This window comes from Crinia signifera, chromosome 19 (assembly GCF_055691185.1).
Source record: "Crinia signifera chromosome 19, ASM5569118v1, whole genome shotgun sequence".
NCBI lineage: Eukaryota > Metazoa > Chordata > Amphibia > Anura > Myobatrachidae > Crinia > Crinia signifera.
The window spans coordinates 101,641,492-101,667,048 of record NC_139226.1 but is presented as its reverse complement, the minus strand read 5'-3'; positions in this window follow the sequence as shown (position 1 = coordinate 101,667,048).

The window sequence follows — 25,557 nt, the reverse complement described above, 5'->3', positions numbered from 1 at the left end:
GCATGGTTTTGAAACCGCAGTCAGAAAAAAAATCACAACCATATCAACATGTTAATAACCCCCGGGGCTGTCGTTTTGGTCAAAAAATGAAAATTCTAAAAGTTCCGTTTTTTCTGCTTTAAACTCTAGGTACACATCCAAAATGTATTACTGAGTTGAAAGAAGTGGATTCTGGTGCATGGTTTTGAAACCGCAGTCAGAAAAAAAATCACAACCATATCAACATGTTTATAATCCCCGGGGCTGTCGTTTTGGTCAAAAAATGAAAATTCTAAAAGTTCAGTTTTTTCTGCTATAAACTCTAGGTACACATCCAAAATGTATTACTGAGTTGAAAGAAGTGGATTCTGGTGCATGGTTTTGAAACCGCAGTCAGAAAAAAAATCACATCCATATCAACATGTTTATAACCCCCGGGGCTGTCGTTTTGGTCAAAAAATGAAAATTCTAAAAGTTCCGTTTTTTCTGCTTTAAACTCTAGGTACACATCCAAAATGTATTACTGAGTTGAAAGAAGTGGATTCTGGTGCATGGTTTTGAAACCACAGTCAGAAAAAAAATCACAACCATATCAACATGTTTATAACCCCCGGGGCTGTCGTTTTGGTCAAAAAATGAAAATTCTAAAAGTTCCGTTTTTTCTGCTTTAAACTCTAGGTACACATCCAAAATGTATTACTGAGTTGAAAGAAGTGGATTCTGGTGCATGGTTTTGAAACCGCAGTCAGAAAAAAAATCACAACCATATCAACATGTTTATAACCCCCGGGGCTGTCGTTTTGGTCAATAAATGAAAATTCTAAAAGTTCCGTTTTTTCTGCTTTAAACTCTAGGTACACATCCAAAATGTATTACTGAGTTGAAAGAAGTGGATTCTGGTGCATGGTTTTGAAACCGCAGTCAGAAAAAAATCACAACCATATCAACATGTTTATATTTCCCCCGGGGCTGTCGTTTTGGTCAAAAAATGAAAATTCTAAAAGTTCCGTTTTTTTTGCTTTAAACTCTAGGTACACATCCAAAATGTATTACTGAGTTGAAAGAAGTGGATTCTGGTGCATGGTTTTGAAACCGCAGTCAGAAAAAAAATCACAACCATATCAACATGTTAATAACCCCCGGGGCTGTCGTTTTGGTCAAAAAATGAAAATTCTAAAAGTTCCGTTTTTTCTGCTTTAAACTCTAGGTACACATCCAAAATGTATTACTGAGTTGAAATAAGTGGATTCTGGTGCATGGTTTTGAAACCGCAGTCAGAAAAAAAATCACAACCATATCAACATGTTAATAACCCCCGGGGCTGTCGTTTTGGTCTAAAAATGAAAATTCTAAAAGTTCCGTTTTTTCTGCTTTAAACTCTAGGTACACATCCAAAATGTATTACTGAGTTGAAAGAAGTGGATTCTGGTGCATGGTTTTGAAACCGAAATCAGAAAAAAAATCACAACCATATCAACATGTTTATAACCCCCGGGGCTGTCATTTTGGTCAAAAAATGAAAATTCTAAAAGTTCATTTTTTTCTGCTTTAAACTCTAGGTACACATCCAAAATGTATTACTGAGTTGAAAGAAGTGGATTCTGGTGCATGGTTTTGAAACCGCAGTCAGAAAAAAAATCACAACCATATCAACATGTTTATAACCCCCGGGGCTGTCGTTTTGGTCAAAAAATGAAAATTCTAAAAGTTCCGTTTTTTCTGCTTTAAACTCTAGGTACACATCCAAAATGTATTACTGAGTTGAAAGAAGTGGATTCTGGTGCATGGTTTTGAAACCGCAGTCAGAAAAAAAATCACATCCATATCAACATGTTTATAACCCCGGGGCTGTCGTTTTGGTCAAAAAATGAAAATTCTAAAAGTTCCGTTTTTTTCTGCTTTAAACTCTAGGTACACATCCAAAATGTATTACTGAGTTGAAAGAAGTGGATTCTGGTGCATGGTTTTGAAACCGCAGTCAGAAAAAAAATCACAACCATATCAACATGTTAATAACCCCCGGGGCTGTCGTTTTGGTCAAAAAATGAAAATTCTAAAAGTTCAGTTTTTTCTGCTTTAAACTCTAGGTACACATCCAAAATGTATTACTGAGTTGAAAGAAGTGGATTCTGGTGCATGGTTTTGAAACCACAGTCAGAAAAAAATCACAACCATATCAACATGTTTATAACCCCCGGGGCTGTCGTTTTGGTCAAAAAATGAAAATTCTAAAAGTTCTGTTTTTTATGCTTTAAACTCTAGGTACACATCCAAAATGTATTACTGAGTTGAAAGAAGTGGATTCTGGTGCATGGTTTTGAAACCGCAGTCAGAAAAAAAATCACAACCATATCAACATGTTTATAACCCCCGGGGCTGTCGTTTTGGTCAATAAATGAAAATTCTAAAAGTTCAGTTTTTTCTGCTTTAAACTCTAGGTACACATCCAAAATGTATTACTGAGTTGAAAGAAGTGGATTCTGGTGCATGGTTTTAAAACCGCAGTCAGAAAAAAATCACAACCATATCAACATGTTTATATATCCCCCGGGGCTGTCGTTTTGGTCAAAAAATGAAAATTCTAAAAGTTCCGTTTTTTTTGCTTTAAACTCTAGGTACACATCCAAAATGTATTACTGAGTTGAAAGAAGTGGATTCTGGTGCATGGTTTTGAAACCGCAGTCAGAAAAAAATTCACAACCATATCAACATGTTAATAACCCCCGGGGCTGTCGTTTTGGTCAAAAAATGAAAATTCTAAAAGTTCCGTTTTTTCTGCTTTAAACTCTAGGTACACATCCAAAATGTATTACTGAGTTGAAAGAAGTGGATTCTGGTGCATGGTTTTGAAACCGCAGTCAGAAAAAAAATCACAACCATATCAACATGTTAATAACCCCCGGGGCTGTCGTTTTGGTCTAAAAATGAAAATTCTAAAAGTTCAGTTTTTTCTGCTTTAAACTCTAGGTACACATCCAAAATGTATTACTGAGTTGAAAGAAGTGGATTCTGGTGCATGGTTTTGAAACCGCAGTCAGAAAAAAATCACAACCATATCAACATGTTTATATACCCCCCGGGGCTGTCGTTTTGGTCAAAAAATGAAAATTCTAAAAGTTCCGTTTTTTCTGCTTTAAACTCTAGGTACACATCCAAAATGTATTACTGAGTTGAAAGAAGTGGATTCTGGTGCATGGTTTTGAAACCGAAGTCAGAAAAAAAAATCACAACCATATCAACATGTTTATAACCCCCGGGGCTGTCATTTTGGTCAAAAAATGAAAATTCTAAAAGTTCAGTTTTTTCTGCTTTAAACTCTAGGTACACATCCAAAATGTATTACTGAGTTGAAAGAAGTGGATTCTGGTGCATGGTTTTGAAACCGAAGTCAGAAAAAAAAATCACAACCATATCAACATGTTAATAACCCCCGGGGCTGTCGTTTTGGTCAAAAAATGAAAATTCTAAAAGTTCCGTTTTTTCTGCTTTAAACTCTAGGTACACATCCAAAATGTATTACTGAGTTGAAAGAAGTGGATTCTGGTGCATGGTTTTGAAACCGCAGTCAGAAAAAAAATCACAACCATATCAACATGTTTATAACCCCCGGGGCTGTCGTTTTGGTAAAAAAATGAAAATTCTAAAAGTTCCGTTTTTTCTGCTTTAAACTCTAGGTACACATCCAAAATGTATTACTGAGTTGAAATAAGTGGATTCTGGTGCATGGTTTTGAAACCGCAGTCAGAAAAAAAATCACAACCATATCAACATGTTAATAACCCCCGGGGCTGTCGTTTTGGTCTAAAAATGAAAATTCTAAAAGTTCCGTTTTTTCTGCTTTAAACTCTAGGTACACATCCAAAATGTATTACTGAGTTGAAAGAAGTGGATTCTGGTGCATGGTTTTGAAACCGAAATCAGAAAAAAAATCACAACCATATCAACATGTTTATAACCCCCGGGGCTGTCATTTTGGTCAAAAAATGAAAATTCTAAAAGTTCATTTTTTTCTGCTTTAAACTCTAGGTACACATCCAAAATGTATTACTGAGTTGAAAGAAGTGGATTCTGGTGCATGGTTTTGAAACCGCAGTCAGAAAAAAAATCACAACCATATCAACATGTTTATAATCCCCGGGGCTGTCGTTTTGGTCAAAAAATGAAAATTCTAAAAGTTCCGTTTTTTCTGCTTTAAACTCTAGGTACACATCCAAAATGTATTACTGAGTTGAAAGAAGTGGATTCTGGTGCATGGTTTTGAAACCGCAGTCAGAAAAAAAATCACATCCATATCAACATGTTTATAACCCCGGGGCTGTCGTTTTGGTCAAAAAATGAAAATTCTAAAAGTTCCGTTTTTTCTGCTTTAAACTCTAGGTACACATCCAAAATGTATTACTGAGTTGAAAGAAGTGGATTCTGGTGCATGGTTTTGAAACCGCAGTCAGAAAAAAATCACAACCATATCAACATGTTTATAACCCCCGGGGCTGTCGTTTTGGTCAAAAAATGAAAATTCTAAAAGTTCTGTTTTTTATGCTTTAAACTCTAGGTACACATCCAAAATGTATTACTGAGTTGAAAGAAGTGGATTCTGGTGCATGGTTTTGAAACCGCAGTCAGAAAAAAAATCACAACCATATCAACATGTTTATAACCCCCGGGGCTGTCGTTTTGGTCAATAAATGAAAATTCTAAAAGTTCCGTTTTTTCTGCTTTAAACTCTAGGTACACATCCAAAATGTATTACTGAGTTGAAAGAAGTGGATTCTGGTGCATGGTTTTGAAACCGCAGTCAGAAAAAAATCACAACCATATCAACATGTTTATATCCCCCGGGGCTGTCGTTTTGGTCAAAAAATGAAAATTCTAAAAGTTCCGTTTTTTTTGCTTTAAACTCTAGGTACACATCCAAAATGTATTACTGAGTTGAAAGAAGTGGATTCTGGTGCATGGTTTTGAAACCGCAGTCAGAAAAAAAATCACAACCATATCAACATGTTAATAACCCCCGGGGCTGTCGTTTTGGTCAAAAAATGAAAATTCTAAAAGTTCCGTTTTTTCTGCTTTAAACTCTAGGTACACATCCAAAATGTATTACTGAGTTGAAAGAAGTGGATTCTGGTGCATGGTTTTGAAACCGCAGTCAGAAAAGAAATCACAACCATATCAACATGTTAATAACCCCCGGGGCTGTCGTTTTGGTCTAAAAATGAAAATTCTAAAAGTTCAGTTTTTTCTGCTTTAAACTCTAGGTACACATCCAAAATGTATTACTGAGTTGAAAGAAGTGGATTCTGGTGCATGGTTTTGAAACCGCAGTCAGAAAAAAATCACAACCATATCAACATGTTTATATTCCCCGGGGCTGTCGTTTTGGTCAAAAAATGAAAATTCTAAAAGTTCCGTTTTTTCTGCTTTAAACTCTAGGTACACATCCAAAATGTATTACTGAGTTGAAAGAAGTGGATTCTGGTGCATGGTTTTGAAACCGAAGTCAGAAAAAAAAAATCACAACCATATCAACATGTTTATAACCCCCGGGGCTGTCATTTTGGTCAAAAAATGAAAATTCTAAAAGTTCAGTTTTTTCTGCTTTAAACTCTAGGTACACATCCAAAATGTATTACTGAGTTGAAAGAAGTGGATTCTGGTGCATGGTTTTGAAACCGAAGTCAGAAAAAAAAATCACAACCATATCAACATGTTAATAACCCCCGGGGCTGTCGTTTTGGTCAAAAAATGAAAATTCTAAAAGTTCCGTTTTTTTTGCTTTAAACTCTAGGTACACATCCAAAATGTATTACTGAGTTGAAAGAAGTGGATTCTGGTGCATGGTTTTGAAACCGCAGTCAGAAAAAAAATCACAACCATATCAACATGTTTATAACCCCCGGGGCTGTCGTTTTGGTCAAAAAATGAAAATTCTAAAAGTTCTGTTTTTTATGCTTTAAACTCTAGGTACACATCCAAAATGTATTACTGAGTTGAAAGAAGTGGATTCTGGTGCATGGTTTTGAAACCGCAGTCAGAAAAAAAATCACAACCATATCAACATGTTTATAACCCCCGGGGCTGTCGTTTTGGTCAATAAATGAAAATTCTAAAAGTTCCGTTTTTTCTGCTTTAAACTCTAAGTACACATCCAAAATGTATTACTGAGTTGAAAGAAGTGGATTCTGGTGCATGGTTTTGAAACCGCAGTCAGAAAAAAATCACAACCATATCAACATGTTTATATCCCCCGGGGCTGTCATTTTGGTCAAAAAATGAAAATTCTAAAAGTTCAGTTTTTTCTGCTTTAAACTCTAGGTACACATCCAAAATGTATTACTGAGTTGAAAGAAGTGGATTCTGGTGCATGGTTTTGAAACCGCAGTCAGAAAAAATCACAACCATATCAACATGTTTATAACCCAAGGGGCTGTCGTTTTGGTCAAAAAATGAAAATTCTAAAAGTTCAGTTTTTTCTGCTTTAAACTCTAGGTACACATCCAAAATGTATTACTGAGTTGAAAGAAGTGGATTCTGGTGCATGGTTTTGAAACCGAAGTCAGAAAAAAAAATCACAACCATATCAACATGTTTATAACCCCCGGGGCTGTCATTTTGGTCAAAAAATGAAAATTCTAAAAGTTCAGTTTTTTCTGCTTTAAACTCTAGGTACACATCCAAAATGTATTACTGAGTTGAAAGAAGTGGATTCTGGTGCATGGTTTTGAAACGGCAGTCAGAAAAAAAATCACAACCATATCAACATGTTAATAACCCCTGGGGCTGTCGTTTTGGTCAAAAAATGAAAATTCTAAAAGTTCAGTTTTTTCTGCTTTAAACTCTAGGTACACATCCAAAATGTATTACTGAGTTGAAAGAAGTGGATTCTGGTGCATGGTTTTGAAACCGCAGTCAGAAAAAAAAATCACAACCATATCAACATGTTTATAACATGTCGTTTTGGTCAAAAAATGAAAATTCTAAAAGTTCCGTTTTTTCTGCTTTAAACTCTAGGTACACATCCAAAATGTATTACTGAGTTGAAAGAAGTGGATTCTGGTGCATGGTTTTGAAACCGCAGTCAGAAAAAAAATCACATCCATATCAACATGTTTATAACCCCGGGGCTGTCGTTTTGGTCAAAAAATGAAAATTCTAAAAGTTCCGTTTTTTCTGCTTTAAACTCTAGGTACACATCCAAAATGTATTACTGAGTTGAAAGAAGTGGATTCTGGTGCATGGTTTTGAAACCGCAGTCAGAAAAAAAATCACAACCATATCAACATGTTTATAACCCCCGGGGCTGTCGTTTTGGTCAATAAATGAAAATTCTAAAAGTTCCGTTTTTTCTGCTTTAAACTCTAGGTACACATCCAAAATGTATTACTGAGTTGAAAGAAGTGGATTCTGGTGCATGGTTTTGAAACCGCAGTCAGAAAAAAAATCACAACCATATCAACATGTTTATAACCCCCGGGGCTGTCGTTTTGGTCAATAAATGAAAATTCTAAAAGTTCCGTTTTTTCTGCTTTAAACTCTAGGTACACATCCAAAATGTATTACTGAGTTGAAAGAAGTGGATTCTGGTGCATGGTTTTGAAACCGCAGTCAGAAAAAAAATCACAACCATATCAACATGTTAATAACCCCCGGGGCTGTCGTTTTGGTCAAAAAATGAAAATTCTAAAAGTTCCGTTTTTTCTGCTTTAAACTCTAGGTACACATCCAAAATGTATTACTGAGTTGAAAGAAGTGGATTCTGGTGCATGGTTTTGAAACCGCAGTCAGAAAAAAAATCACAACCATATCAACATGTTTATAACCCCCGGGGCTGTCGTTTTGGTCAAAAAATGAAAATTCTAAAAGTTCTGTTTTTTATGCTTTAAACTCTAGGTACACATCCAAAATGTATTACTGAGTTGAAAGAAGTGGATTCTGGTGCATGGTTTTGAAACCGCAGTCAGAAAAAAAATCACAACCATATCAACATGTTTATAACCCCCGGGGCTGTCGTTTTGGTCAATAAATGAAAATTCTAAAAGTTCCGTTTTTTCTGCTTTAAACTCTAGGTACACATCCAAAATGTATTACTGAGTTGAAAGAAGTGGATTCTGGTGCATGGTTTTGAAACCGCAGTCAGAAAAAAATCACAACCATATCAACATGTTTATATATCCCCCGGGGCTGTCGTTTTGGTCAAAAAATGAAAATTCTAAAAGTTCAGTTTTTTTTTGCTTTAAACTCTAGGTACACATCCAAAATGTATTACTGAGTTGAAAGAAGTGGATTCTGGTGCATGGTTTTGAAACCGCAGTCAGAAAAAAAATCACAACCATATCAACATGTTAATAACCCCCGGGGCTGTCGTTTTGGTCAAAAAATGAAAATTCTAAAAGTTCCGTTTTTTCTGCTTTAAACTCTAGGTACACATCCAAAATGTATTACTGAGTTGAAAGAAGTGGATTCTGGTGCATGGTTTTGAAACCGCAGTCAGAAAAAAAATCACAACCATATCAACATGTTAATAACCCCCGGGGCTGTCGTTTTGGTCTAAAAATGAAAATTCTAAAAGTTCAGTTTTTTCTGCTTTAAACTCTAGGTACACATCCAAAATGTATTACTGAGTTGAAAGAAGTGGATTCTGGTGCATGGTTTTGAAACCGAAGTCAGAAAAAAAATCACAACCATATCAACATGTTTATAACCCCCGGGGCTGTCATTTTGGTCAAAAAATGAAAATTCTAAAAGTTCCGTTTTTTCTGCTTTAAACTCTAGGTACACATCCAAAATGTATTACTGAGTTGAAAGAAGTGGATTCTGGTGCATGGTTTTGAAACCGCAGTCAGAAAAAAATCACAACCATATCAACATGTTTATATAACCCCCGGGGCTGTCGTTTTGGTCAAAAAATGAAAATTCTAAAAGTTCCGTTTTTTCTGCTTTAAACTCTAGGTACACATCCAAAATGTATTACTGAGTTGAAAGAAGTGGATTCTGGTGCATGGTTTTGAAACCGAAGTCAGAAAAAAAAATCACAACCATATCAACATGTTTATAACCCCCGGGGCTGTCATTTTGGTCAAAAAATGAAAATTCTAAAAGTTCAGTTTTTTCTGCTTTAAACTCTAGGTACACATCCAAAATGTATTACTGAGTTGAAAGAAGTGGATTCTGGTGCATGGTTTTGAAACCGCAGTCAGAAAAAAATCACAACCATATCAACATGTTTATAACCCCCGGGGCTGTCGTTTTGGTCAAAAAATGAAAATTCTAAAAGTTCCGTTTTTTCTGCTTTAAACTCTAGGTACACATCCAAAATGTATTACTGAGTTGAAAGAAGTGGATTCTGGTGCATGGTTTTGAAACCGAAGTCAGAAAAAAAAATCACAACCATATCAACATGTTTATAACCCCCGGGGCTGTCATTTTGGTCAAAAAATGAAAATTCTAAAAGTTCAGTTTTTTCTGCTTTAAACTCTAGGTACACATCCAAAATGTATTACTGAGTTGAAAGAAGTGGATTCTGGTGCATGGTTTTGAAACCGCAGTCAGAAAAAAAATCACAACCATATCAACATGTTAATAACCCCTGGGGCTGTCGTTTTGGTCAAAAAATGAAAATTCTAAAAGTTCAGTTTTTTCTGCTTTAAACTCTAGGTACACATCCAAAATGTATTACTGAGTTGAAAGAAGTGGATTCTGGTGCATGGTTTTGAAACCGCAGTCAGAAAAAAAATCACAACCATATCAACATGTTTATAATCCCCGGGGCTGTCGTTTTGGTCAAAAAATTAAAATTCTAAAAGTTCCGTTTTTTCTGCTTTAAACTCTAGGTACACATCCAAAATGTATTACTGAGTTGAAAGAAGTGGATTCTGGTGCATGGTTTTGAAACCGCAGTCAGAAAAAAAATCACAACCATATCAACATGTTAATAACCCCCGGGGCTGTCGTTTTGGTCAAAAAATGAAAATTCTAAAAGTTCCGTTTTTTCTGCTTTAAACTCTAGGTACACATCCAAAATATATTACTGAGTTGAAAGAAGTGGATTCTGGTGCATGGTTTTGAAACCGCAGTCAGAAAAAAAAATCACAACCATATCAACATGTTTATAACCCCCGGGGCTGTCGTTTTGGTCAAAAAATGAAAATTCTAAAAGTTCCGTTTTTTCTGCTTTAAACTCTAGGTACACATCCAAAATGTATTACTGAGTTGAAAGAAGTGGATTCTGGTGCATGGTTTTGAAACCGCAGTCAGAAAAAAAATCACATCCATATCAACATGTTTATAATCCCCGGGGCTGTCGTTTTGGTCAAAAAATGAAAATTCTAATAGTTCCGTTTTTTCTGCTTTAAACTCTAGGTACACATCCAAAATGTATTACTGAGTTGAAAGAAGTGGATTCTGGTGCATGGTTTTGAAACCGCAGTCAGAAAAAAAATCACAACCATATCAACATGTTTATAACCCCCGGGGCTGTCATTTTGGTCAAAAAATGAAAAAATGAAAATTCTAAAAGTTCAGTTTTTTCTGCTTTAAACTCTAGGTACACATCCAAAATGTATTACTGAGTTGAAAGAAGTGGATTCTGGTGCATGGTTTTGAAACCGCAGTCAGAAAAAAAAATCACAACCATATCAACATGTTTATAACCCCCGGGGCTGTCGTTTTGGTCAAAAAATGAAAATTCTAAAAGTTCCGTTTTTTCTGCTTTAAACTCTAGGTACACATCCAAAATGTATTACTGAGTTGAAAGAAGTGGATTCTGGTGCATGGTTTTGAAACCGCAGTCAGAAAAAAATCACAACCATATCAACATGTATATATCCCCCGGGCTGTCGTTTTGGTCAAAAAATGAAAATTCTAAAAGTTCCGTTTTTTTTGCTTTAAACTCTAGGTACACATCCAAAATGTATTACTGAGTTGAAAGAAGTGGATTCTGGTGCATGGTTTTGAAACCGCAGTCAGAAAAAAAATCACAACCATATCAACATGTTAATAACCCCCGGGGCTGTCGTTTTGGTCAAAAAATGAAAATTCTAAAAGTTCCGTTTTTTCTGCTTTAAACTCTAGTTACACATCCAAAATGTATTACTGAGCTGAAATAAGTGGATTCTGGTGCATGGTTTTGAAACCGCAGTCAGAAAAAAAATCACAACCATATCAACATGTTAATAACCACCGGGGCTGTCGTTTTGGTCTAAAAATGAAAATTCTAAAAGTTCCGTTTTTTCTGCTTTAAACTCTAGGTACACATCCAAAATGTATTACTGAGTTGAAAGAAGTGGATTCTGGTGCATGGTTTTGAAACCGAAGTCAGAAAAAAAATCACAACCATATCAACATGTTTATAACCCCCGGGGCTGTCATTTTGGTCAAAAAATGAAATTCTAAAAGTTCAGTTTTTTCTGCTTTAAACTCTAGGTACACATCCAAAATGTATTACTGAGTTGAAAGAAGTGGATTCTGGTGCATGGTTTTGAAACCGCAGTCAGAAAAAAAATCACAACCATATCAACATGTTTATAACCCCCGGGGCTGTCGTTTTGGTCAAAAAATGAAAATTCTAAAAGTTCCGTTTTTTCTGCTTTAAACTCTAGGTACACATCCAAAATGTATTACTGAGTTGAAAGAAGTGGATTCTGGTGCATGGTTTTGAAACCGCAGTCAGAAAAAAAATCACAACCATATCAACATGTTAATAACCCCCGGGGCTGTCGTTTTGGTCAAAAAATGAAAATTCTAAAAGTTCCGTTTTTTCTCCTTTAAACTCTAGGTACACATCCAAAATGTATTACTGAGTTGAAAGAAGTGGATTCTGGTGCATGGTTTTGAAACCGCAGTCAGAAAAAAAATCACAACCATATCAACATGTTTATAATCCCCGGGGCTGTCGTTTTGGTCAAAAAATGAAAATTCTAAAAGTTCCGTTTTTTCTGCTTTAAACTCTAGGTACATATCCAAAATGTATTACTGAGTTGAAAGAAGTGGATTCTGGTGCATGGTTTTGAAACCGCAGTCAGAAAAAAAATCACATCCATATCAACATGTTTATAACCCCCGGGGCTGTCATTTTGGTCAAAAAATGAAATTCTAAAAGTTCAGTTTTTTCTGCTTTAAACTCTAGGTACACATCCAAAATGTATTACTGAGTTGAAAGAAGTGGATTCTGGTGCATGGTTTTGAAACCGCAGTCAGAAAAAAAATCACATCCATATCAACATGTTTATAACCCCCGGGGCTGTCATTTTGGTCAAAAAATGAAATTCTAAAAGTTCAGTTTTTTCTGCTTTAAACTCTAGGTACACATCCAAAATGTATTACTGAGTTGAAAGAAGTGGATTCTGGTGCATGGTTTTGAAACCGCAGTCAGAAAAAAAATCACAACCATATCAACATGTTTATAACCCCCGGGGCTGTCGTTTTGGTCAAAAAATGAAAATTCTAAAAGTTCCGTTTTTTCTGCTTTAAACTCTAGGTACACATCCAAAATGTATTACTGAGTTGAAAGAAGTGGATTCTGGTGCATGGTTTTGAAACCGCAGTCAGAAAAAAAATCACAACCATATCAACATGTTAATAACCCCCGGGGCTGTCGTTTTGGTCAAAAAATGAAAATTCTAAAAGTTCCGTTTTTTCTCCTTTAAACTCTAGGTACACATCCAAAATGTATTACTGAGTTGAAAGAAGTGGATTCTGGTGCATGGTTTTGAAACCGCAGTCAGAAAAAAAATCACAACCATATCAACATGTTTATAATCCCCGGGGCTGTCGTTTTGGTCAAAAAATGAAAATTCTAAAAGTTCCGTTTTTTCTGCTTTAAACTCTAGGTACATATCCAAAATGTATTACTGAGTTGAAAGAAGTGGATTCTGGTGCATGGTTTTGAAACCGCAGTCAGAAAAAAAATCACATCCATATCAACATGTTTATAACCCCCGGGGCTGTCGTTTTGGTCAAAAAATGAAAATTCTAAAAGTTCCGTTTTTTCTGCTTTAAACTCTAGGTACACATCCAAAATGTATTACTGAGTTGAAAGAAGTGGATTCTGGTGCATGGTTTTGAAACCGCAGTCAGAAAAAAAATCACAACCATATCAACATGTTTATAAGCCCCGGGTCTGTCGTTTTGGTCAAAAAATGAAAATTCTAAAAGTTCAGTTTTTTCTGCTTTAAACTCTAGGTACACATCCAAAATGTATTACTGAGTTGAAAGAAGTGGATTCTGGTGCATGGTTTTGAAACCGCAGTCAGAAAAAAATCACATCCATATCAACATGTTAATAACCCCCGGGGCTGTCGTTTTGGTCAAAAAATGAAAATTCTAAAAGTTCCGGTTTTTTTGCTTTAAACTCTAGGTACACATCCAAAATGTATTACTGAGTTGAAAGAAGTGGATTCTGGTGCATGGTTTTGAAACCGCAGTCAGAAAAAAAATCACAACCATATCAACATGTTAATAACCCCCGGGGCTGTCGTTTTGGTCATAAAATGAAAATTCTAAAAGTTCCGTTTTTTCTGCTTTAAACTCTAGGTACACATATAAAATGTATTACTGAGTTGAAAGAAGTGGATTCTGGTGCATGGTTTTGAAACCGCAGTCAGAAAAAAAATCACAACCATATCAACATGTTAATAACCCCCGGGGCTGTCGTTTTGGTCTAAAAATGAAAATTCTAAAAGTTCCGTTTTTTCTGCTTTAAACTCTAGGTACACATTCAAAATGTATAACTGAGTTGAAAGAAGTGGATTCTGGTGCATGGTTTTGAAACCGCAGTCAGAAAAAAAATCACAACCATATCAACATGTTTATAACCCCCGGGGCTGTCGTTTTAGTCAAAAAATGAAAATTCTAAAAGTTCAGTTTTTTCTGGTTTAAACTCTAGGTACACATCCAAAATGTATTACTGAGTTTAAAGAAGTGGATTCTGGTGCATGGTTTTGAAACCGCAGTCAGAAAAAAAATCACAACCATATCAACATGTTAATAACCCCCGGGGCTGTCGTTTTGGTCAAAAATTGAAAATTCTAAAGGTTCCGTTTTTTCTGCTTTAAACTCTAGGTACACATCCAAAATGTATTACTGAGTTGAAAGAAGTGGATTCTGGTGCATGGTTTTGAAACCGCAGTCAGAAAAAAAATCACAACCATATCAACATGTTAATAACCCCCGGGGCTGTCGTTTTGGTCTAAAAATGAAAATTCTAAAAGTTCCATTTTTTCTGCTTTAAACTCTAGGTACACATCCAAAATGTATTACTGAGTTGAAAGAAGTGGATTCTGGTGCATGGTTTTGAAACAGGAGTCAGAAAAAAAATCACAACCATATCAACATGTTTATAACCCCCGGGGCTGTCGTTTTGGTCAAAAAATGAAAATTCTAAAAGTTCAGTTTTTTCTGCTTTAAACTCTAGGTACACATCCAAAATGTATTACTGAGTTGAAAGAAGTGGATTCTGGTGCATGGTTTTGAAACCGCAGTCAGAAAAAAAATCACATCCATATCAACATGTTTATAACCCCCGGGGCTGTCGTTTTGGTAAAAAAATTAAAATACTAAAAGTTCCTGTTTTTCTGCTTTAAACTCTAGGTACACATCCAAAATGTATTACTGAGTTGAAATAAGTGGATTCTGGTGCATGATTTTGAAACCGCAGTCAGAAAAAAAATCACAACCATATCAACATGTTAATAACCCCCCCGGGGCTGTCGTTTTGGTCAAAAAATGAAAATTCTAAAAGTTCCGTTTTTTCTGCTTTAAACTCTAGGTACACATCCAAAATGTATTACTGAGTTGAAAGAAGTGGATTCTGGTGCATGGTTTTGAAACCGCAGTCAGAAAAAAAATCACATCCATATCAACATGTTAATAACCCCCGGGGCTGTCGTTTTGGTCAAAAAATGAAAATTCTAAAAGTTCAGTTTTTTCTGCTTTAAACTCTAGGTACACATCCAAAATGTATTACTGAGTTGAAAGAAGTGGATTCTGGTGCATGGTTTTGAAACCGCAGTCAGAAAAAAAATCACAACCATATCAACATGTTAATAACCCCCGGGGCTGTCGTTTTGGTCAAAAAATGAAAATTCTAAAAGTTCCGTTTTTTCTGCTTTAAACTCTAGGTACACATCCAAAATATATTACTGAGTTGAAAGAAGTGGATTCTGGTGCATGGTTTTGAAACCGCAGTCAGAAAAAAAAATCACAACCATATCAACATGTTTATAACCCCCGGGGCTGTCGTTTTGGTCAAAAAATGAAAATTCTAAAAGTTCCGTTTTTTCTGCTTTAAACTCTAGGTACACATCCAAAATGTATTACTGAGTTGAAAGAAGTGGATTCTGGTGCATGGTTTTGAAACCGCAGTCAGAAAAAAAATCACAACCATATCAACATGTTTATAACCCCCGGGGCTGTCGTTTTGGTCAAAAAATGAAAATTCTAAAAGTTCCATTTTTTTCTGCTTTAAACTCTAGGTACACATCCAAAATGTATTACTGAGTTGAAAGAAGTGGATTCTGGTGCATGGTTTTGAAACCGCAGTCAGAAAAAAAAATCACAACCATATCAACATGTTTATAACCCCCGGGGCTGTCGTTTTGGTCAAAAAATGAAAATTCTAAAAGTTCCGTTTTTTTCTGCTTTAAACTCTAGGTACACATCCAAAATGTATTACTGAGTTGAAAGAAGTGGATTCTGGTGCATGGTTTTGAAACCGCAGTCAGAAAAAAAATCACAACCATATCAACATGTTTATAACCCCTGGGGCTGTCGTTTTGGTCAAAAAATGAAAATTCTAAAAGTTCCGTTTTTTCTGCTTTAAAATCTAGGTACACATCCAAAATGTATTACTGAGTTGAAAGAAGTGGATTCTGGTACATGGTTTTGAAACCGCAGTCAGAAAACAAATCACATCCATATCAACATGTTTATAACCCCTGGGGCTGTCGTTTTGGTCAAAAAATGAAAATTCTAATAGTTCCGTTTTTTCTGCTTTAAACTCTAGGTACACATCCAAAATGTATTACTGAGTTGAAAGAAGTGGATTCTGGTGCATGGTTTTGAAACCGCAGTCAGAAAAAAAATCACAACCATATCAACATGTTAATAACCCCCGGGGCTGTAGTTTTGGTCAAAAAATGAAAATTCTAAAAGTTCAGTTTTTTCTGCTTTAAACTCTAGGTACACATCCAAAATGTATTACTGAGTTGAAAGAAGTGGATTCTTGTGCATGGTTTTGAAACCGCAGTCAGAAAAAAAATCACAACCATATCAACATGTTTATAACCCCCGGGGCTGTCGTTTTGGTCAAAAAATGAAATTTCTAAAAGTTCCGTTTTTTCTGCTTTAAACTCTAGGTACACATCCAAAATGTATTACTGAGTTGAAAGAAGAGGATTCTGGTGCATGGTTTTGAAACCGCAGTCAGAAAAAAAATCACACCCATATCAACATGTTATTAGCCCCCGGGGCTGTCGTTTTGGTCAAAAAATGAAAATTCTAAAAGTTCCGTTTTTTCTGCTTTAAACTCTAGGTACACATCCAAAATGTATTACTGAGTTGAAAAAAGTGGATTCTGGTGCATGGTTTTGAAACCGCAGTCAGAAAAAAAATCACAACCATATCAACATGTTTATAACCCCCGGGGCTGTCGTTTTGGTCAAAAAATGAAAATTCTAAAAGTTCCGTTTTTTCTGCTTTAAAATCTAGGTACACATCCAAAATGTATTACTGAGTTGAAAGAAGTGGATTCTGGTGCATGGTTTTGAAACCGCAGTCAGAAAAAAAATCACAACCATATCAACATGTTAATAACCCCCGGGGCTGTCGTTTTGGTCATAAAATGAAAATTCTAAAAGTTCCGTTTTTTCTGCTTTAAACTCTAGGTACACATCCAAAATGTATTACTGAGTTGAAAGAAGTGGATTCTGGTGCATGGTTTTGAAACCGCAGTCAGAAAAAAAATCACAACCATATCAACATGTTAATAACCCCCGGGGCTGTCGTTTTGGTCTAAAAATGAAAATTCTAAAAGTTCCGTTTTTTCTGCTTTAAACTCTAGGTACACATTCAAAATGTATTACTGAGTTGAAAGAAGTGGATTCTGGTGCATGGTTTTGAAACCGCAGTCAGAAAAAAAATCACAACCATATCAACATGTTTATAACCCCCGGGGCTGTCGTTTTAGTCAAAAAATGAAAATTCTAAAAGTTCAGTTTTTTCTGGTTTAAACTCTAGGTACACATCCAAAATGTATTACTGAGTTTAAAGAAGTGGATTCTGGTGCATGGTTTTGAAACCGAAGTCAGAAAAAAAATCACAACCATATCAACATGTTAATAACCCCCGGGGCTGTCGTTTTGGTCAAAAAATGAAAATTCTAAAGGTTCCGTTTTTTCTGCTTTAAACTCTAGGTACACATCCAAAATGTATTACTGAGTTGAAAGAAGTGGATTCTGGTGCATGGTTTTGAAACCGCAGTCAGAAAAAAAATCACAACCATATCAACATGTTAATAACCCCCGGGGCTGTCGTTTTGGTCTAAAAATGAAAATTCTAAAAGTTCCATTTTTTCTGCTTTAAACTCTAGGTACACATCCAAAATGTATTACTTAGTTGAAAGAAGTGGATTCTGGTGCATGGTTTTGAAACCGAAGTCAGAAAAAAAATCACAACCATATCAACATGTTTATAACCCCCGGGGCTGTCATTTTGGTCAAAAAATGAAAATTCTAAAAGTTCAGTTTTTTCTGCTTTAAACTCTAGGTACACATCCAAAATGTATTACTGAGTTGAAAGAAGTGGATTCTGGTGCATGGTTTTGAAACCGCAGTCAGAAAAAAAATCACAACCATATCAACATATTTATAACCCCGGGGCTGTCGTTTTGGTCAAAAAATGAAAATTCTAAAAGTTCAGTTTTTTCTGCTTTAAACTCTAGGTACACATCCAAAATGTATTACTGAGTTGAAAGAAGTGGATTCTGGTGCATGGTTTTGAAACCGCAGTCAGAAAAAATCACAACCATATCAACATGTTTATAACCCAAGGGGCTGTCGTTTTGGTCAAAAAATGAAAATTCTAAAAGTTCAGTTTTTTCTGCTTTAAACTCTAGGTACACATCCAAAATGTATTACTGAGTTGAAAGAAGTGGATTCTGGTGCATGGTTTTGAAACCGAAGTCAGAAAAAAAAATCACAACCATATCAACATGTTTATAACCCCCGGGGCTGTCATTTTGGTCAAAAAATGAAAATTCTAAAAGTTCAGTTTTTTCTGCTTTAAACTCTAGGTACACATCCAAAATGTATTACTGAGTTGAAAGAAGTGGATTCTGGTGCATGGTTTTGAAACGGCAGTCAGAAAAAAAATCACAACCATATCAACATGTTAATAACCCCTGGGGCTGTCGTTTTGGTCAAAAAATGAAAATTCTAAAAGTTCAGTTTTTTCTGCTTTAAACTCTAGGTACACATCCAAAATGTATTACTGAGTTGAAAGAAGTGGATTCTGGTGCATGGTTTTGAAACCGCAGTCAGAAAAAAAAATCACAACCATATCAACATGTTTATAACATGTCGTTTTGGTCAAAAAATGAAAATTCTAAAAGTTCCGTTTTTTCTGCTTTAAACTCTAGGTACACATCCAAAATGTATTACTGAGTTGAAAGAAGTGGATTCTGGTGCATGGTTTTGAAACCGCAGTCAGAAAAAAAATCACATCCATATCAACATGTTTATAACCCCGGGGCTGTCGTTTTGGTCAAAAAATGAAAATTCTAAAAGTTCCGTTTTTTCTGCTTTAAACTCTAGGTACACATCCAAAATGTATTACTGAGTTGAAAGAAGTGGATTCTGGTGCATGGTTTTGAAACCGCAGTCAGAAAAAAAATCACAACCATATCAACATGTTAATAACCCCCGGGGCTGTCGTTTTGGTCAAAAAATGAAAATTCTAAAAGTTCCGTTTTTTCTGCTTTAAACTCTAGGTACACATCCAAAATGTATTACTGAGTTGAAAGAAGTGGATTCTGGTGCATGGTTTTGAAACCGCAGTCAGAAAAAAAATCACAACCATATCAACATGTTTATAACCCCCGGGGCTGTCGTTTTGGTCAAAAAATGAAAATTCTAAAAGTTCTGTTTTTTATGCTTTAAACTCTAGGTACACATCCAAAATGCATTACTGAGTTGAAAGAAGTGGATTCTGGTGCATGGTTTTGAAACCGCAGTCAGAAAAAAAATCACAACCATATCAACATGTTAATAACCCCCGGGGCTGTCGTTTTGGTCAAAAAATGAAAATTCTAAAAGTTCAGTTTTTTCTGCTTTAAACTCTAGGTACACATCCAAAATGTATTACTGAGTTGAAAGAAGTGGATTCTGGTGCATGGTTTTGAAACCGCAGTCAGAAAAAAAATCACAACCATATCAACATGTTTATAACCCCCGGGGCTGTCGTTTTGGTCAAAAAATGAAAATTCTAAAAGTTCTGTTTTTTATGCTTTAAACTCTAGGTACACATCCAAAATGTATTACTGAGTTGAAAGAAGTGGATTCTGGTGCATGGTTTTGAAACCGCAGTCAGAAAAAAAATCACAACCATATCAACATGTTTATAACCCCCGGGGCTGTCGTTTTGGTCAATAAATGAAAATTCTAAAAGTTCCGTTTTTTCTGCTTTAAACTCTAGGTACACATCCAAAATGTATTACTGAGTTGAAAGAAGTGGATTCTGGTGCATGGTTTTGAAACCGCAGTCAGAAAAAAATCACAACCATATCAACATGTTTATATATCCCCCGGGGCTGTCGTTTTGGTCAAAAAATTAAAATTCTAAAAGTTCAGTTTTTTTTTGCTTTAAACTCTAGGTACACATCCAAAATGTATTACTGAGTTGAAAGAAGTGGATTCTGGTGCATGGTTTTGAAACCGCAGTCAGAAAAAAAATCACAACCATATCAACATGTTAATAACCCCCGGGGCTGTCGTTTTGGTCAAAAAATGAAAATTCTAAAAGTTCCGTTTTTTCTGCTTTAAACTCTAGGTACACATCCAAAATGTATTACTGAGTTGAAAGAAGTGGATTCTGGTGCATGGTTTTGAAACCGCAGTCAGAAAAAAAATCACAACCATATCAACATGTTAATAACCCCCGGGGCTGTCGTTTTGGTCTAAAAATGAAAATTCTAAAAGTTCAGTTTTTTCTGCTTTAAACTCTAGGTACACATCCAAAATGTATTACTGAGTTGAAAGAAGTGGATTCTGGTGCATGGTTTTGAAACCGAAGTCAGAAAAAAAATCACAACCATATCAACATGTTTATAACCCCCGGGGCTGTCATTTTGGTCAAAAAATAAAAATTCTAAAAGTTCAGTTTTTTCTGCTTTAAACTCTAGGTACACATCCAAAATGTATTACTGAGTTGAAAGAAGTGGATTCTGGTGCATGGTTTTGAAACCGCAGTCAGAAAAAAATCACAACCATATCAACATGTTTATATAACCCCCGGGGCTGTCGTTTTGGTCAAAAAATGAAAATTCTAAAAGTTCCGTTTTTTCTGCTTTAAACTCTAGGTACACATCCAAAATGTATTACTGAGTTGAAAGAAGTGGATTCTGGTGCATGGTTTTGAAACCGAAGTCAGAAAAAAAAATCACAACCATATCAACATGTTTATAACCCCCGGGGCTGTCATTTTGGTCAAAAAATGAAAATTCTAAAAGTTCAGTTTTTTCTGCTTTAAACTCTAGGTACACATCCAAAATGTATTACTGAGTTGAAAGAAGTGGATTCTGGTGCATGGTTTTGAAACCGCAGTCAGAAAAAAATCACAACCATATCAACATGTTTATAACCCCCGGGGCTGTCGTTTTGGTCAAAAAATGAAAATTCTAAAAGTTCCGTTTTTTCTGCTTTAAACTCTAGGTACACATCCAAAATGTATTACTGAGTTGAAAGAAGTGGATTCTGGTGCATGGTTTTGAAACCGAAGTCAGAAAAAAAAATCACAACCATATCAACATGTTTATAACCCCCGGGGCTGTCATTTTGGTCAAAAAATGAAAATTCTAAAAGTTCAGTTTTTTCTGCTTTAAACTCTAGGTACACATCCAAAATGTATTACTGAGTTGAAAGAAGTGGATTCTGGTGCATGGTTTTGAAACCGCAGTCAGAAAAAAAATCACAACCATATCAACATGTTAATAACCCCTGGGGCTGTCGTTTTGGTCAAAAAATGAAAATTCTAAAAGTTCAGTTTTTTCTGCTTTAAACTCTAGGTACACATCCAAAATGTATTACTGAGTTGAAAGAAGTGGATTCTGGTGCATGGTTTTGAAACCGCAGTCAGAAAAAAAATCACAACCATATCAACATGTTTATAATCCCCGGGGCTGTCGTTTTGGTCAAAAAATTAAAATTCTAAAAGTTCCGTTTTTTCTGCTTTAAACTCTAGGTACACATCCAAAATGTATTACTGAGTTGAAAGAAGTGGATTCTGGTGCATGGTTTTGAAACCGCAGTCAGAAAAAAAATCACATCCATATCAACATGTTTATAACCCCCGGGGCTGTCGTTTTGGTCAAAAAATGAAAATTCTAATAGTTCCGTTTTTTCTGCTTTAAACTCTAGGTACACATCCAAAATGTATTACTGAGTTGAAAGAAGTGGATTCTGGTGCATGGTTTTGAAACCGCAGTCAGAAAAAAAATCACAACCATATCAACATGTTTATAACCCCCGGGGCTGTCATTTTGGTCAAAAAATGAAAAAATGAAAATTCTAAAAGTTCAGTTTTTTCTGCTTTAAACTCTAGGTACACATCCAAAATGTATTACTGAGTTGAAAGAAGTGGATTCTGGTGCATGGTTTTGAAACCGCAGTCAGAAAAAAAAATCACAACCATATCAACATGTTTATAACCCCCGGGGCTGTCGTTTTGGTCAAAAAATGAAAATTCTAAAAGTTCCGTTTTTTCTGCTTTAAACTCTAGGTACACATCCAAAATGTATTACTGAGTTGAAAGAAGTGGATTCTGGTGCATGGTTTTGAAACCGCAGTCAGAAAAAAAATCACAACCATATCAACATGTTAATAACCCCCGGGGCTGTCGTTTTGGTCAAAAAATGAAAATTCTAAAAGTTCCGTTTTTTCTGCTTTAAACTCTAGTTACACATCCAAAATGTATTACTGAGCTGAAATAAGTGGATTCTGGTGCATGGTTTTGAAACCGCAGTCAGAAAAAAAATCACAACCATATCAACATGTTAATAACCACCGGGGCTGTCGTTTTGGTCTAAAAATGAAAATTCTAAAAGTTCCGTTTTTTCTGCTTTAAACTCTAGGTACACATCCAAAATGTATTACTGAGTTGAAAGAAGTGTATTCTGGTGCATGGTTTTGAAACCGAAGTCAGAAAAAAAATCACAACCATATCAACATGTTTATAACCCCCGGGGCTGTCATTTTGGTCAAAAAATGAAATTCTAAAAGTTCAGTTTTTTCTGCTTTAAACTCTAGGTACACATCCAAAATGTATTACTGAGTTGAAAGAAGTGGATTCTGGTGCATGGTTTTGAAACCGCAGTCAGAAAAAAAATCACAACCATATCAACATGTTTATAACCCCCGGGGCTGTCGTTTTGGTCAAAAAATGAAAATTCTAAAAGTTCCGTTTTTTCTGCTTTAAACTCTAGGTACACATCCAAAATGTATTACTGAGTTGAAAGAAGTGGATTCTGGTGCATGGTTTTGAAACCGCAGTCAGAAAAAAAATCACAACCATATCAACATGTTAATAACCCCCGGGGCTGTCGTTTTGGTCAAAAAATGAAAATTCTAAAAGTTCCGTTTTTTCTCCTTTAAACTCTAGGTACACATCCAAAATGTATTACTGAGTTGAAAGAAGTGGATTCTGGTGCATGGTTTTGAAACCGCAGTCAGAAAAAAAATCACAACCATATCAACATGTTTATAATCCCCGGGGCTGTCGTTTTGGTCAAAAAATGAAAATTCTAAAAGTTCCGTTTTTTCTGCTTTAAACTCTAGGTACATATCCAAAATGTATTACTGAGTTGAAAGAAGTGGATTCTGGTGCATGGTTTTGAAACCGCAGTCAGAAAAAAAATCACATCCATATCAACATGTTTATAACCCCCGGGGCTGTCATTTTGGTCAAAAAATGAAATTCTAAAAGTTCAGTTTTTTCTGCTTTAAACTCTAGGTACACATCCAAAATGTATTACTGAGTTGAAAGAAGTGGATTCTGGTGCATGGTTTTGAAACCGCAGTCAGAAAAAAAATCACATCCATATCAACATGTTTATAACCCCCGGGGCTGTCATTTTGGTCAAAAAATGAAATTCTAAAAGTTCAGTTTTTTCTGCTTTAAACTCTAGGTACACATCCAAAATGTATTACTGAGTTGAAAGAAGTGGATTCTGGTGCATGGTTTTGAAACCGCAGTCAGAAAAAAAATCACAACCATATCAACATGTTTATAACCCCCGGGGCTGTCGTTTTGGTCAAAAAATGAAAATTCTAAAAGTTCCGTTTTTTCTGCTTTAAACTCTAGGTACACATCCAAAATGTATTACTGAGTTGAAAGAAGTGGATTCTGGTGCATGGTTTTGAAACCGCAGTCAGAAAAAAAATCACAACCATATCAACATGTTAATAACCCCCGGGGCTGTCGTTTTGGTCAAAAAATGAAAATTCTAAAAGTTCCGTTTTTTCTCCTTTAAACTCTAGGTACACATCCAAAATGTATTACTGAGTTGAAAGAAGTGGATTCTGGTGCATGGTTTTGAAACCGCAGTCAGAAAAAAAATCACAACCATATCAACATGTTTATAATCCCCGGGGCTGTCGTTTTGGTCAAAAAATGAAAATTCTAAAAGTTCCGTTTTTTCTGCTTTAAACTCTAGGTACATATCCAAAATGTATTACTGAGTTGAAAGAAGTGGATTCTGGTGCATGGTTTTGAAACCGCAGTCAGAAAAAAAATCACATCCATATCAACATGTTTATAACCCCCGGGGCTGTCGTTTTGGTCAAAAAATGAAAATTCTAAAAGTTCCGTTTTTTCTGCTTTAAACTCTAGGTACACATCCAAAATGTATTACTGAGTTGAAAGAAGTGGATTCTGGTGCATGGTTTTGAAACCGCAGTCAGAAAAAAAATCACAACCATATCAACATGTTTATAAGCCCCGGGTCTGTCGTTTTGGTCAAAAAATGAAAATTCGAAAAGTTCAGTTTTTTCTGCTTTAAACTCTAGGTACACATCCAAAATGTATTACTGAGTTGAAAGAAGTGGATTCTGGTGCATGGTTTTGAAACCGCAGTCAGAAAAAAATCACATCCATATCAACATGTTAATAACCCCCGGGGCTGTCGTTTTGGTCAAAAAATGAAAATTCTAAAAGTTCCGTTTTTTTTGCTTTAAACTCTAGGTACACATCCAAAATGTATTACTGAGTTGAAAGAAGTGGATTCTGGTGCATGGTTTTGAAACCGCAGTCAGAAAAAAAATCACAACCATATCAACATGTTAATAACCCCCGGGGCTGTCGTTTTGGTCATAAAATGAAAATTCTAAAAGTTCCGTTTTTTCTGCTTTAAACTCTAGGTACACATATAAAATGTATTACTGAGTTGAAAGAAGTGGATTCTGGTGCATGGTTTTGAAACCGCAGTCAGAAAAAAAATCACAACCATATCAACATGTTAATAACCCCCGGGGCTGTCGTTTTGGTCTAAAAATGAAAATTCTAAAAGTTCCGTTTTTTCTGCTTTAAACTCTAGGTACACATTCAAAATGTATAACTGAGTTGAAAGAAGTGGATTCTGGTGCATGGTTTTGAAACCGCAGTCAGAAAAAAAATCACAACCATATCAACATGTTTATAACCCCCGGGGCTGTCGTTTTAGTCAAAAAATGAAAATTCTAAAAGTTCAGTTTTTTCTGGTTTAAACTCTAGGTACACATCCAAAATGTATTACTGAGTTTAAAGAAGTGGATTCTGGTGCATGGTTTTGAAACCGCAGTCAGAAAAAAAATCACAACCATATCAACATGTTAATAACCCCCGGGGCTGTCGTTTTGGTCAAAAATTGAAAATTCTAAAGGTTCCGTTTTTTCTGCTTTAAACTCTAGGTACACATCCAAAATGTATTACTGAGTTGAAAGAAGTGGATTCTGGTGCATGGTTTTGAAACCGCAGTCAGAAAAAAAATCACAACCATATCAACATGTTAATTACCCCCGGGGCTGTCGTTTTGGTCTAAAAATGAAAATTCTAAAAGTTCCATTTTTTCTGCTTTAAACTCTAGGTACACATCCAAAATGTATTACTGAGTTGAAAGAAGTGGATTCTGGTGCATGGTTTTGAAACAGGAGTCAGAAAAAAAATCACAACCATATCAACATGTTTATAACCCCCGGGGCTGTCGTTTTGGTCAAAAAATGAAAATTCTAAAAGTTCAGTTTTTTCTGCTTTAAACTCTAGGTACACATCCAAAATGTATTACTGAGTTGAAAGAAGTGGATTCTGGTGCATGGTTTTGAAACCGCAGTCAGAAAAAAA